General features: G+C 42.8%; 1 protein-coding gene across 1 annotated transcript in view; it reads right to left on the bottom strand.

Annotated features, from left to right (window-relative positions):
- The window catches only part of LOC115585553 (poly(rC)-binding protein 4-like), a 45,068-nt gene extending 39,323 nt beyond the window's left edge, over nucleotides 1–5,745 (bottom strand). Inside the window, exon 1 of the mRNA XM_030424008.1 lies at nucleotides 4,985–5,745. The gene's annotated coding sequence lies outside the window, so the exon portion shown is untranslated. The remainder of the gene's footprint in view (nucleotides 1–4,984) is intronic.
- Between the last annotated feature and the right edge of the window lie 8,557 nt (nucleotides 5,746–14,302).

The raw sequence follows: 14,302 nt of genomic DNA, 5'->3' as shown, positions 1-14,302 counted from the left end.
ACACCAGGGCATGAGTCAGAGAATCTGACACCTCGGAGGAGAGAGGAGAGGAAAGGGAGGGGAACAGTGGAGGGAGAAGGGAGACAAATTGAGGGAAGAACTGGTAGGAGGGGGGGCGAGGACAGTTTGAGACGAGTTGATCGATATCTTGCAGAAACATGAGAAGATGCATCCTGTGCCTTGCTTCCTCGATGGACACTACTTTAAAAATTAAATTAATCAAAGCGCAGATGGCGCGGGAGTCCTTGCTCCCATGTTCTGTACAGTATCCTTTACAGTATGGCTCTGAATCGCAGTGTTTACAGCATCACTGCCCGGGCGCTGTGGTATTTTTTGCTTCACAACAGTATCATGCACGTTGAAGCCGAAACTACATATTACATAAGCTCCTCAACAAACCCAGCACAAACCCAAAAATAGTGCAGTCCCTGTTAAATATTTCAGGCACTCGGCAGCTGAGGGGGGGGGGGGGGGGATAAAAGGCTTCTCTCCTCCTTGGTCGCAATACAAAAACAGACACACACACACACACACACACACACACACTGATGCAGATGGCCAATTGAAAGAAAACCTCCATTTAGTGTACTGTAGGGCAAAGCGGATTACTGTCACGAAGGCAGTCGTCTTTGCTTTGATACGCAGCACTTAGTCACCGGAGCGGCTGTACTTATGTGGCGCACACCTATCTTCGTTCCTTGAGTCACCCTCTGTACAGTGAAGGCGCGCATGAAAGCAGCCCTTTGAGGGCGACTTGTGAACTAAATAAATCACGCTCATGAGACACAACAGGAGAGTCACGAGGCCCGCCGGGGGTCAATCTTTGGAGTTCGACACAGTGCTGTCTTTTCATAGCGGGGACAGCCCTGGAGCTCTGTCAGCCACTGGGTCAGTCTTAAGAACAGCAACGAGGGTCACGTTCGGCCTCCTCAGAAGAAAGGCTCCCTTCATAGAGGATCCACAACAAAGAGATCCACCCTACAAATATTAATATTATGCATGTGACTTTGGCCTCATGCCCTGTCTTGTATAAGCACAGCACGGTAAAGCACGAGGATAATGAACTGTTAGTAGAAATCTATTACGATCGACGAAGCTGTAAAAGAGGGAGCGGAGCCTTGAGAGTCTGTAGTTATTAGACAACGACAAGCACAGGTTAATTGCTAAAACGCAGGTTAATAGCTACGGGGGATTTATCTCAAATATTGGAGAAGGAAATTAATTTGTATCACAACAACGCTCCTGTGACAACAAACAGCTAAATTAACGCCTGAGCGGGGATGACGATACGGGGTTCGCCTTGTAAAAAGTGCAACGGCAACACAAGCTATTTCACAGCTTATTCCCGCTTGTGAAGGGCTCACTGCACTGGCGAAACGTAATCTTGATTAGAAGTATAAAGCGCCAAAACAATCCAAGGAACACTGTAGGATTAAAATGCCTTTATTCTACATGCCGACATGTCACCGGGGTCCCTGTCAGCATTATTGTGGGTTTAAGAAAAGGGAATAATGTCTGACTTTAACGTTGGCATGAATAAAATGAAACCTCACGTGCAATGATGTATCACCAGTGGTAACACGTCTGCTTCCCTGTGTTGTGATTGGCTAAATTAACCAGGAAAGCTCTCCTCTCTCTGCAGAACTGTTTAAATAGACTAAAGCTGCTGCAGCCGGGCTGCATTTATCTGATGACTTTAAACTAAAAACAACAGCATTCTGCCTGTTTCTCTTTCCTCCGCCCCCCTCCGGCCTGCAAGAACAGCATCTTAGCAGATGAGGAAGATTACTGGCAGTTCCCAGACGTTGGAGCAGCACGTGTCAGGTCTGCTTTCTGTTATTTATGAAGCCTCTCGGCCCCAGCCCTCGCTCTGCAGCACAGATGCAGGTGGGGTTTCATTATTGAGGATGCTCTTCCACTTCTTATTAGATCTCCGACTCTCAGAGTGCATTAAGGAATTGCATTTGGACAGAGAGTCAGCAGTACACGATGGTCTGTCTCTGTGCCGCCCCCCCCCAGAGTCTCTCTAAAAAGATATGTGTGTCTCTAACATCAGCCAAATTCTACAGTACGTCTTATTCCCTTTCCCCCCATTCAGGAATAAATAGACACACACACACACTCATAAAAGAAAGAAGATTCTATTCCTTATTGTTCTCTTGTTATGTGCTTAGGGTGATAAATCGGAATCATGTTCTCCCACTTCTTGCAGTGAGACGGTCACACAAATGCATTACTGCCGAATGAATTCCTCCACAAACGGCTCACCGTTACACCCCTAAAGTGATGTGCGATTCTCCAATTGTGTCCCATTGCTCTGCACTTTTTTCGTTAGAGCAACAACACACACTGGAGGAGGTGCACATGCAAGATTCATGAGCGTCTCCAGGCAGCCAGGACCGCGATTTCCTGAATCAATCAGCTGGTCCACTATCAAGATGCTGTTTTTATTGATTCAATTGTACGGAAGAACCCCTAAGAGTGATCAGTCTCTTGTATCTAATTCAGGCCTGTTTCTGTAAAGTGGATACATGTAGGCCAGAAGATGCACAACATGTGAGCACCGATGAAAGAAGAAGCGAAAATTGGACACTTTTCATTTCAGGTTTTAAAAATCTTAGCGAAACTTCGAGATTAAGGTTAAGAGCCTGAAGGACACTTGATTTTTGAGGTAGATTCAAAAGGCAAATATAACTTAACTATCACCAATACTGTCCAAAATTACATCAGTGCACTCAAAATGTAATCTTTGCCGGACATTTAATCCAATTACAGTGTGTCCTCTGCATTCATTCAGGAGCAGTGGACCACCACAGTAAAACATTTCCACCACAGCTAGATAAAACAGGAAGTTAAATATTAATGTCTCGATAACAAAACAAAAGAAAACAAACAAACACGAGGCCGAGTGCGCAGAAGTCGCCCCTTAATCATGATCAGATAACTAATATAAAAGGAACCAAAATAAACTTAACAGGGATGTTGCCCCCCGCTGCCACCGCTGCTGCAAACAATGACAGAGGAAAATACTGAATTATTCATTATTCAAAGCATCTTTTTCTGCAGCGTAATCACTTAAAAGAAAGTGTCAGCACACACCAGGCGACGTACCGATACATCTGTTGGTCGATAATAACGCAAAACCGATAAATCAGTCGCACTCTCATCGATGTCTAGAGGTTAGTAATAACACTTCAGTCTGGGACTGGTCAATACATCGATTTTCATCATTGTAGATTCTGGATATCGTTACATTGTGATATGGCACAAGTGTTTTCTTCTCCTGGTTTTAAAGGATGCATTACAGTAAAGTGATGTCATTTTCTAAACTTACCAGACAGTCCACATCCACATGACTGACGATTACTTATAAAAATTCTCATTGCGTTAATATTTCATGTAGGCTATCGATGCAGCCGATACCGATACAGTCCATAATTACTTATTTGCTGACCGGTAAGATGACCAATAGTCAAACATTGTGGTAATTTTAAAAACAAGTTCATAACCGGTAGTTTCTGCACACTTGAGGGTAAGACAGGCTGAGATTTCCACGCACACCGGCGTCGACATGTCTGGCTCTCTAGTCTAAACCGTGGATCTAACAAGCAAAATCAGGCTACAGCGAGTCAGAGACCAGTCATTCCTGTGATAGCTGCTCAGCGCACGATAAAGAAAAACAAAAAAGTTCAACTTCCTGGGTTTAAAAATGACCCGTGTCTAACCACGTTGTGGGGCTGATGGAGCGTGCGCACAAGAGACTTCCACCAGTCAAGCCTGCTAACTTCCGGTTACCTTGAACGGGAATTAAATTAAGCAATCGCGCTGCTGTGCTGGACTTTTCTAATGTTACTAGACAGAAGGACTCAAATTATGATAGTGAAACGAGTCACTGTGGTGGGATTTTAAAAAATCAATTTGGTGAATACTGGTGGTTCACAAAACGACTTTAAAGGTGCAGACGTACTTGTATCCAATTATGTGGATGCTGTTCTCGTCGGTTATAATTTCACAGATACGGAATTACAGCCCAAATGTTGAGGAATGTATTGGCTTGATATATATCGTGCATCACAAGTTAAAATACCAATAATCATCCCTGCGATACCGATATAGAATCGATATCGAGGCATTCGGCTAAAATTTCGCGATATTGGATCTTTCCGCTCAGTTCTGACATTCATGAAGTGCTTTTGAGGAGAATTCAAGATATTGATATATTCATATTGTTTATTGTGATATGGATCTCAGGCCATGGACTCAACTGCTAAATGAGACCAATCCAATCAAACGAGGAGTATTTACCAGCTGTCAGTTCATGTGGACAAACAAACACAACTATCTGTGCAGTTTGCCAAATGTGACCATAAATTCCTCAGTTTAATCGTTGAGAATCTCCGTCCGAACAGCGCGAGCACTGAGGTTTTCATCTGGGTCAGCTCATCAGGACAGTTTTTCTACCCAGTGTAAGACTAATGCAATTAGGCGCCTTGGTTGAATAATGGTGCTGTCACACACACTCGCTGCCTCAGCACCAGGCAGGCGCCCACAGTACCCGACTTGTTGAGAATGATCCCTGTGTTCACGACCGGCCTGGCCGACCGGGTCCACTTTCATTATCATAAAACCGTCCACACACAAAGACAGCGATTGTCCCCCCTGACTTTGTGCCATATGCTGGATTTAACAGCCTCGGTCAGTTTATGGCTGCTTTAATCGAGTCTGTGATTCCAGCTCATATGAGTTCAAAAAAATAAAAAAAACACGGGAGACTGTGGTGATCTGATTCAGGCTCGTTACGAAGAGTTTGTAGGCTGAATTTAGAGAGAGCACACGTCTCTCTGCCCGCTGGAATAAAGACGCTGAATGTGACAGCGGACAGCGATCGAGACTGTCACCCACTGGGCGAGAGAGCTTGTGTCAAGTTGGACAATTGGGAACATGCTGTCCACAAACGTGCCCAATCTAAATATAAGTCACCTACCTGTTCTCATGTAAAAGGTCGCAGGCTGCAGTTCCCACTAAAGTATCCCCATGGATATGTGCTGCCCGGGCTTTGTATCCACATAGAGTCCAATGACACGGGCGTGCGGTGCGGTGCGGACTGTCCTCCTGGTGTGTCAGCAGACTGGAGTGCAGGGCGCCTGTGCGCTGAGGAGGGGAGAAACACGCGCGCGCGAACGCGCGCACACACACACACACACACACACACACACACACACACACACAAACCAACTAACACACACGCACGCACACGCGGGGAGATGCAGTTGGGGACCACCCCGCTCACCCTGATCGCAATTAACCGAGACAAGCCGTGAGAGCCGAGTGCTCTCTGGGTAAAATGTTTTTTTTTAAAAACCTCCAGCGCGTTTGCGTCTCCGCCTCGGCCGGTGTGCTGCGGTCCTGTCCCCGCAGGACCTCCGCCGGCACCGCGGTGCGCTTCTCCCCCGTGCGTCACATTCAGGATCACCGAGGCTCTGCGCGGCGTGAAATCATGGCGTGACCTGAGGGAAATGACATTAAGCAGAATCAATCAGACAGGACGTGTGCGGTGTTGACCTCGTCTAAATCATAGGAGCGCTTTGGAAGAGAGATCTACAACGAAGACGTGTTTTATTTACAATACTTTAATTCCACACGTTTGAGAAACTGACGCTTCACAACACGTGGAGGCAATTAAAAAAAAAAAAAATACAAGCCCAAATTCGGCAGTTAATCAAAGTTGGTGGGTCTCAAATGGAAAACGGAAGCTCTTTTGCATTTTCTTTTGAAGTTTGATGTGTGTGTGCGCGCGCGTGTGCGCGTGAGACAGACAGAGAGCGTCGGTCACCTTCTCTCACGTAGCGCCATCTCGTGTTTTCGCCCTGACATTGCACTCTGTTCCATCTCAACATCACTGCACTCTAAAAGAAAGGGGGGATGGTGGCACACTGATTTATGTTTTGCTTCATTATCCATCCTCAGCCTCTCTTCTCACTCATCCTGCTCATTGTAAATCACAGTCACAACATAACGTCACTCTTTCTTTTTTATCTGACACGTGGCAAAACATCCAAGGGACGCGGCGACGCCAGGCAGAAATGTGCCTGAGATGAATATTCACTTGACAAACGGCTCATTAATTTAAAAACACTGAAGCAAGAAACGTCGACAGCTCCCACTGCTCCTCCGTGAAAAGGAGGGAGCGGCTGGGTAATTTGAGGATGACATCTCCATCTATTTCACAAATTATCCGGGGCTGTTTCTGAGGTGCATCTCATTCACGAGCGCGAGAGAGAAAATGAAGAGAGGATGGATGTGAAGTTGTATTTATATTTCTAAATAAAAGACCTCCTCGACATTTTTACTGCCGGCTCTGTAAGCTGTTACATTTTGTTGCGCTTGTCTGTCTGACGGGGACGTTCTCTCTCCTGGCTGGGAGTCAGAGAGCCTTTCATTACACACAGATATCTTCACACAGTTTGGTATTGATAAAGGAAAAGTTCATGATACTCATAAGATTTCATATTCAAGACCACAATATTTATCTTCCCAGTTCTAGCTCTATATCAGCCCTGGATGAGTAGAGTTTGTAGCACATGTATGTAGTTGTTAAGAAGACAATAGTGACTGTGACTGATATCACAGATTAATACAGCCGTGCAGGCATCCATTGATTCATGATTACACACATTTAAACTGAAAATTTATTCAGCCATAATCTACTCAGCTTCATACCAGAGGAGAGTCTGGTGAAGTTTTAAAAATCCACGGAACATTTCTGGAGCTTCGCAGCAAAACAATAACACAGCGTTTTCTTAAACAACTGAAGCAGATGGGGACCTGTTTTAAAATGTAAAAAAAATCAACTGAATATGGCTTCATACAGTTTGTCCGCTGTTATCGAAGTGTCTGGGAGCCCAAAGATCCCAGATCGATTGGAAAAAGACAACATTTACACCCTCGATGTGCGATGGAGCTCGTGCGCCCACTTCAGACAGGGTGTGAGCTAACGCTTTTAGCTCTGCAGCTAAAAGTGAAGATTTCAGTTTTAAAAAGGGTGTAAATAACATCTATGGTACATGAATCCACGTTTTTCCTCACACCAACCGAGGATTCGTTGCAAGGCATGAGAAAACCATGCGATGGGATTTGCCATGCCATTTTTATGTTTGTTTTTGTTCAGTTGTTCGTCAATTGGTCTTTCATTACCTGTTTTATAATGCAGTTAATGTATCCTCTTGTGTCTTGTTGTCACTTCCTTTCTCTTATTTGTCGTTTCCTGTTCTCCTCTCTCCTCCCGTGTTTTGCCTTGTGTCTCTCAACAAATCCCTCGGTGGGAGGGACTAGGATGCAATAAAAAGACTCAAGTGAGGGAAATGGGATGTGCCCCTAGTGTTCTGTTTCCCTCCCGATTTCCTCCACACCTGTTTCACATCTTCCTCATTAGCACTGCCCTGCTTCTGTGGTGTCTCCACCTGCACCTCATCCCCTCTTTAGTTTAGTTTGTTGTTCTGTTTTCCCCCTCACTCTTCGTCAGTTCCCTGTTGTCGTCATGTGTCTCCTGAGTTCCTGTTCTGTTTCCCCATGTCAGTCCGGTTTCTCCGATCCTGTTCTACTCCTCATGTTCCCAGATCCTAGTTGGTTTGTACTTTGTACTGGTTTGTCATTTACTTTTGTATTTTCTCTGTTGTGGAATCTGTTTGTACTTGCATTTTGGATTTTCTATTGTTTGAGTTTGGACTGTGGACTATCAGCTTATTTTAAAAGCGGACTTTTTGTTTCAACCCGCCCGCCTTTTTGTGTCTTGCATTTGGGTCCCATTTTTTTTTTAACAGTTAGCGAAATGCCTTCCTGCAAAACAGCAGATAAGTTCCAACCAAAACTTTCTTTATGATGCAACTATATCTCTGTTTAGGTTGAACCTTCTTATTCTCTTGTCTTTCTCATTGTGCTCATGCTCCGCTTACACTTCAGCACAAAAAACACTTAGTCCCAGCGGTCAGAGTTGGGGAAAGAATCATGTTTTGAGTTAAAATACCAGTTACATTCTTCTACGCCTTAATTGCATTCAGTGACACTATTGCTCTCGGGTGTAGAGTAGGGGGCTTAGCACACAGCCCTGTGGGGAGCCGATGCTGATGGTTTCGGTCGTCACAATCACAGATGACAATTCAAACTAAGACCACAAGTGTCTCCACTGCCCTATGACATGAAAGTCATCTAATAAGCATTTAATGTGATAACGTGATAATGTCAACCTTGGAAATATCTGGTGTGCAGAAACATTAATTGCTGAGATAAAACCCTGGTGACTGGGCTAGTTTTGAAACAAGTCCCCATCTGCTTCAGTTGTTTAGGAGAATGCTGCAACGCTGTTTTGCTCCAAAAATCTTCAAAACTTCACCTGATTCCAACAACATGGAGGTGAGTGATGATTTAATGTTCATTTGTGTGTGAACTGTTCCTTTTAATAGCGGTTCCCAGATGTGTGATGAGAATTATGACCTTTGCAGCTGCTGGATTTTAGCACATTTTAAGCACTTACTTGCAATCATCAGGTGTTCCTGCCCTTAACCCAGCGCAGCGCAGCCGTGAATAAAGTCATATTAGACCTGAAGCTTGAGGAAAGAAATGTAACAGCAAGGCTTAAATCTCTAGACAGGGAAACATAACTTTTAAGCAGGCGATAGAAGAATAATATGCCCTATTATTGTTAATCTGCCACCCATGCAAAGGCAACTCTATGGGGGTTTCTACATAATAGCGGCCTATGAATCAAGCACTTAACCATATAAAAGCTTTACTGGCTTGCTGTGGTCCACCAGCTCCCGTGACGTTGTTTTTCAAACAGTAGGAGGTGCTGTCTGATTTCAGATCCATCTTGCAGAGACAAGGTGATTTGTAATGGAGGGGGGAAAAAAGAAGAAGGAAAAAAAACACTAACGGTGTGTAGGTCAGCCATCCGTCATGGTGATGTGGCTTTAACACCATAAGGTGCAGTGCCGGATATGACACAGCCATCAAATAGGAGAAGAATTGTGATTGCGTCAATACACTCGAGGGATATGATTAACACAGTTAGATCTGCACTTAATCACAGCTGGACAAGCTGAGTGAGAGAGAAGCACTAGGTGTGAAATTTCCTCCTGTGTGTGTGTGAGTGTGTGTGTGTGTGTGTGTGTGTGTGTGTGTGTGTGTGTGTGTGTGTGTGTGTGTGTGTGTGTGTGTGTGTGTGTGTGTGTGTGTGTAAAGATGTGAAAAGATGAGTGAAAGATGTGAAGGTAGAAAGAGAATGACATGTTCATTATGATTTAATTCAATGAGATTATGTATTCAGATAATTTGTAATCAAGTTTGATTAAAGGTCCGATGCGTAAACATTGTCCATCTGTTTAATTCATACCCATACAGGTAGGGGGCAGCATATCACCAGGGTACCAGAGAGCTAATTGCTGCTAACTGTAGCTGCCGTTGGCTAGTTAGCTCAGTTAGCCATGGTACTATTAGCTGACTCTGCACTTAGCGACACTTCCCGATAACTGGCTGCTTTAAACAACCCCTCAACTCGGCATTGTGTGAAGGATGATGAACAGGAGGCTTGTGTGTCATCTATGCCGCAGTTTAAAATCCAAGCAGGATTTGTACTGGTCAGTTATACAGTTGGCTTGGTGAGGCAGCTCACACATGGCACACTACAAAGGATAGCATGTTGTTTCAGCACGGAGGCTAACTAGCTAACTCAGTGCATTAGCTACAGCTACCCACTCATAGCACTTATCATCAACAGTTCCATAAGCCATTGAGCATATATGTTCAAGGGCATACTGTTGATGGCCTGTTTGAGAGAGGGCAACATTGAACCAACATCTCCATTTAAAAATACATCCTAAAGGAATATGGTGATGATCTAAACTCAAATTGAGCTGGAGATCAGAGGTGGGGGTAAAATTGATTTGATCATTGATTAATGAGTTTCATGTTCATTTTATTTATTTTTGTAAGGGAAGTTGTTCAGTTGTATAAACCTGATGGTTTCTTGACCTCTCCTGACACATCTCTTATCTTTTTAATTATCTGATTTAATGTAATCCTATGTGCGTGCAAATAAAACATTTATAAAAATCGAGGCTGGAAGTTGGTGATCATGACGCCAAATTCATAAAAACAACACCTGCTCTGAAATCAGCCGAGGTCTTCCACACCCCCGTTTGCTTTGGCAGACACAATGTATATCATCTCTGCTTGTCCGGGAGCATTCGAGCTTAACAAACACCTCTCATACTTAATGGCACTGAAACAACGAGAGATGACACCAGGGTAACAACTACAATTACTCAGCCGAGTAACGTCTCTCTCTTTGTTCATGCACAAACAAACACGGCTTAACGTTCTCTGCAAATCAATTTCACTGGATTTTTTTTTTTTTAAACTTTTTTTTCCTGACGAATGTTGATTGAACACATATTCAGTTCTTGTCTGCTTCCACACGCCAGAGCTCACAGCAGGTTCGACACTCATTAAAGTAACTTCTGCAGTGGCTTGATCTTCTTGAAAGCTGCAGTCGTCTTTGATTCCCTCTCAAGCAAGGAGCAATGGTTTGACATTCTCTTTTTTGATGTTTACTTATCAAACATGAAAGCGATTTCTTGTACAAACCTAACAATAAGTCCCTTTATCACCCACATGATAAGACTGCAGAGGCTGAAAGTGTTGTGATGTCCACTGCGCCTGCTTAAACAAATAAAACGCATATCCCCATGCACATTGAACTCCTTCACGGTTTACCACTGTGCGTTTACTGTAGATGCGGAGATGTGGTGATTTGTATTAGAGAGCACATTTCCATATATCTTTCTTTGAAGATATATGAATTTGCTTTGAAGCGAATGTATTATTTTGAACAATGGAGGCGAAGGAGACATTGGACGGAGCAGACTGGAGTTGGAATACTAAAAGGGAGATTTAGTATTAAATGGCTTACAGAACAAGGATTATGTTTGCCATGCTGCTCTGTGAGTGTTGTTCTGTTTTGTACGTAATTAAACGGGAAAAAAAAAAGAAATCTCATGCAGAACAGCCATTGGAGGACAACAAGACACCACGCGATGCCGTGTTTCCATTCATTTTATAGAAGTATCATGAGGTGTGTCGTAATGAAATTTCATCCCTGGTGTCTTTTGCAATCAGTCAAGGACCCTTCATTAATGCAGTTCACACAAACACAACGAAAAAGAAAAAAAAGTCATGAATATGCTGCAGAGACGGAGAATGAAGGGGGAAAGTGAGGATCAAATAACATAAGAGAAACTGAATGACAGTTATACAAAAAGACAAGGTTAAAGCAGATACAGAGCAGCTTTTGAAGAAATCTACTGATGAGCTTCCCTCAGATCCCCAGAGGAACCGTTCCAGGTGATTAAAGGCACTTTTAGCTGTATATTTGATATTTTTTTTTGCTATCAGAGCTGAGATCCGTATCGACAATGTGAAAGAGGTCATCCGCGAACCCCACTAAGGATTATCAACTAAATCTGCAGCTGCACGCGACTTTACGTGGCTTTTATAGCGAGTTTCAGCTCATTGTTATTTTTAAAGATGCACTTTGTAACTTTTCTTTCTGTATAACTTGTGGTTGTACAGTCCTGTATTCAACTGTTGGTGGACTTCAGGATGAGCAATGGATCGTCTTTGTTCTCACCCCACTCCAGATGAAAGTATCCAGGTACTCTGCCCTTGTGTCATGAGCCCGCCCCCACCTCTAATTAAACCTGGCGATAAATGTAAATTCTGAAGGCTTTGCCAATTTGATAGCATAAAATAAAAAAATACCATATGGATTTGTAGCTAATATGAGCCCAAAGCTGATGGCCATACAGGCAAGAAATCATGTTATATTGTAGTTGATGATTGCTGTCATTATATAGAAAAATAATGAAAGAAATAGTGGATGATGAGTGTCCTTTCAGTCCCACTCTGTCAAAGTGGACTATCCTGACACAAATAACTACCTTGTTAAATGTCCAGGTAATTGTTCTGCCCTCTTTAATCTCTTCTGTCATTAAGTGACTTTATTTAGCTGTTCAATATCCTGTCCAATGTGATGTTACCATAAACTAATTATATTGCTGTAGTGAAACAGAACCAAAGTCTCTACTAAAACCATTTGTGCCGAGCCGAGAAGACAACAGGTCGGGTTTAGCTCCACTTCCAACGTTACTTTACGTTGTTGCAGGGTTCACTGTGAAAAGGAAGGGCGGCTCAGTTTATGTAAACTACTATCATAAAGTACCCTCTGCTTTCAAGTGGAGAGGCTATTAAACCAATCTCCATTTTAAAAGCAGGTGTTGTAAGGTCGGAACTTATTTTTTCCACAGTAAAAACCGTAGTTACAACTTTAAAAAGGCTCTTTTGGATAAACTCTGATCTGCAGACACAATCGGAACGCGTGTCATTCACTTAGTAACATCATTAAGCGACCTGTGATGAGGTGTTTGCCACAGACGGACACGTATAGACTGGCCGAGTCTCACGGTTTACCATTTCTATCCTCTCTGTTGATGGCCTGAAACCACAGATCTCTTTCCATACTGTCTGTTGGTAGTAAAAGTGAAAAAGAATATCACAACTTCTTTGGGATTTTTGACATGAAACAATGCTATACGGCGGCTTCTAGTCGTCTTGATACTTGGTGTTTTCTGTTTGGTGCTAGCTCTTAGACGCCATTTGTTTTCACTCAAAGAGCGGCATGGTCATTCTAGTGACAGGAAAGTGACGTATGGCTGCTCTCAACTAGAAGTCAGTTGTGTTCTAATGTTTACGAACATAAATGTATTGCTTCCTTCTACCAAGAGCTCTCCCTTTTGTTCATTAGCCTGTTAAAATATGCATAGTATGTCTTTAAAGGCATAAGTTCAAAATATATTAGAATATGTTTCCCTGCCGTAATTATCTACTCTGACGTCTTATCTCCCATCAGATTGCCTAAAATCACATACTGAATGTTGAAGACCATTAAAAAAAATAGTTTTAATCCCACCTTATGTTCACACCAATTTGAATTTGAAGCCCTTGTTGCTCTCATAGCATTGTTTTCAGACTGTATAGTCAAAAATCTCTATAAAACCCACTCTTCAGAAACAACCAGCAGATGGACACAACTGGTGACTAGCTGGTGAAGGTAGTGGAGCGTTGAGCAGCCAAAAGAGCCAGATATTTCCCTCAGGAGATGGCAGAAAACAAAAGAGAGCTTAAAGCAACATTATGTAATAATTGTACATAACACTGACAGTGTCAAATCAGCAGAAGGGTGAATGGTGTCTTTATCAGTCCCACTCTGTTCCTTAATCGCTTGTATTCTATCATCTCTTCTAACTGCTGCCAACTGTAGCTGTCGTTAGCAAGGTAGCTCATCCTTCATCAGATCTGATGATACTGAAACAGAAATCTTTTTTGTAGATTTATATTTTTACAACAGTGGTGTTGAACTCAACTGTGGAGGCGTCAAATTGCACTGAATACCAATTTGTTTGCTTTGAAGGGTGTGACCATAAAGTTGCTCTATAAATGCTGGATGTCAGATAAATGAGCAACTGTTTGTTTATGCAACGTGTTTCCCCTTACTTGGGCAGTCACTGAAGCTTAATCACCATGATTTCAGTTGTTGTGCACAAATACCAATGCCCTAATCTTTTCACTAATACAGTATTTACCTAATGTGGATTTCCTTAAAGAAGTAATCCTAAATATTTACATATATGTCACCTTAAATATATTTACTCCCTACACATTTCTCCATGTTGTGTCCACAGAGCATTGATGATCTCCCCCGAAAGGAAAACATGTAATATGAGCAGATTGCATGTCTCTTAAATCCTTACGTCAGCTGAATTCTAAAGAGCAGTGATGGGTGGCTGAAGAGGCGGAGGTCGAATCCTACCAACAGCCAGTAAAGAGTGACTAAGAAAGTGAATTATGAATGGTCTTGACTCTCAGCCATCATCAACGTGTCCTTGAGCAAAGCTGGCTTGCACAACACTGCATGAATGCGGCTTAAAGGTGTATAACTGTGAGCACAGTAAACATATTATTTACTAAAATCACAAAGCTAGATGCAGGAGAGAGCTCAGAGGTGTGACTTGATATTAAATGTCTCAAAACACATTTACCATGGTAGGTACAAGTGTAGAAAGTTACACCGTTAACCTAGTAAATGTGTTGTTTTTAAAGCAATGTCACTGCACCATACATCTTAATCATTTATAGCTTTAAACGGACTCTACAGATTTGAGTCGACAGTGTTTGATATCCTTTGTCTTTA

The sequence above is a fragment of the Sparus aurata genome, chromosome 7, assembly GCF_900880675.1.
Source record: "Sparus aurata chromosome 7, fSpaAur1.1, whole genome shotgun sequence".
NCBI classification, from domain to species: Eukaryota; Metazoa; Chordata; class Actinopteri; order Spariformes; family Sparidae; genus Sparus; species Sparus aurata.
This window is presented reverse-complemented; position numbering and strand designations above follow the sequence as displayed.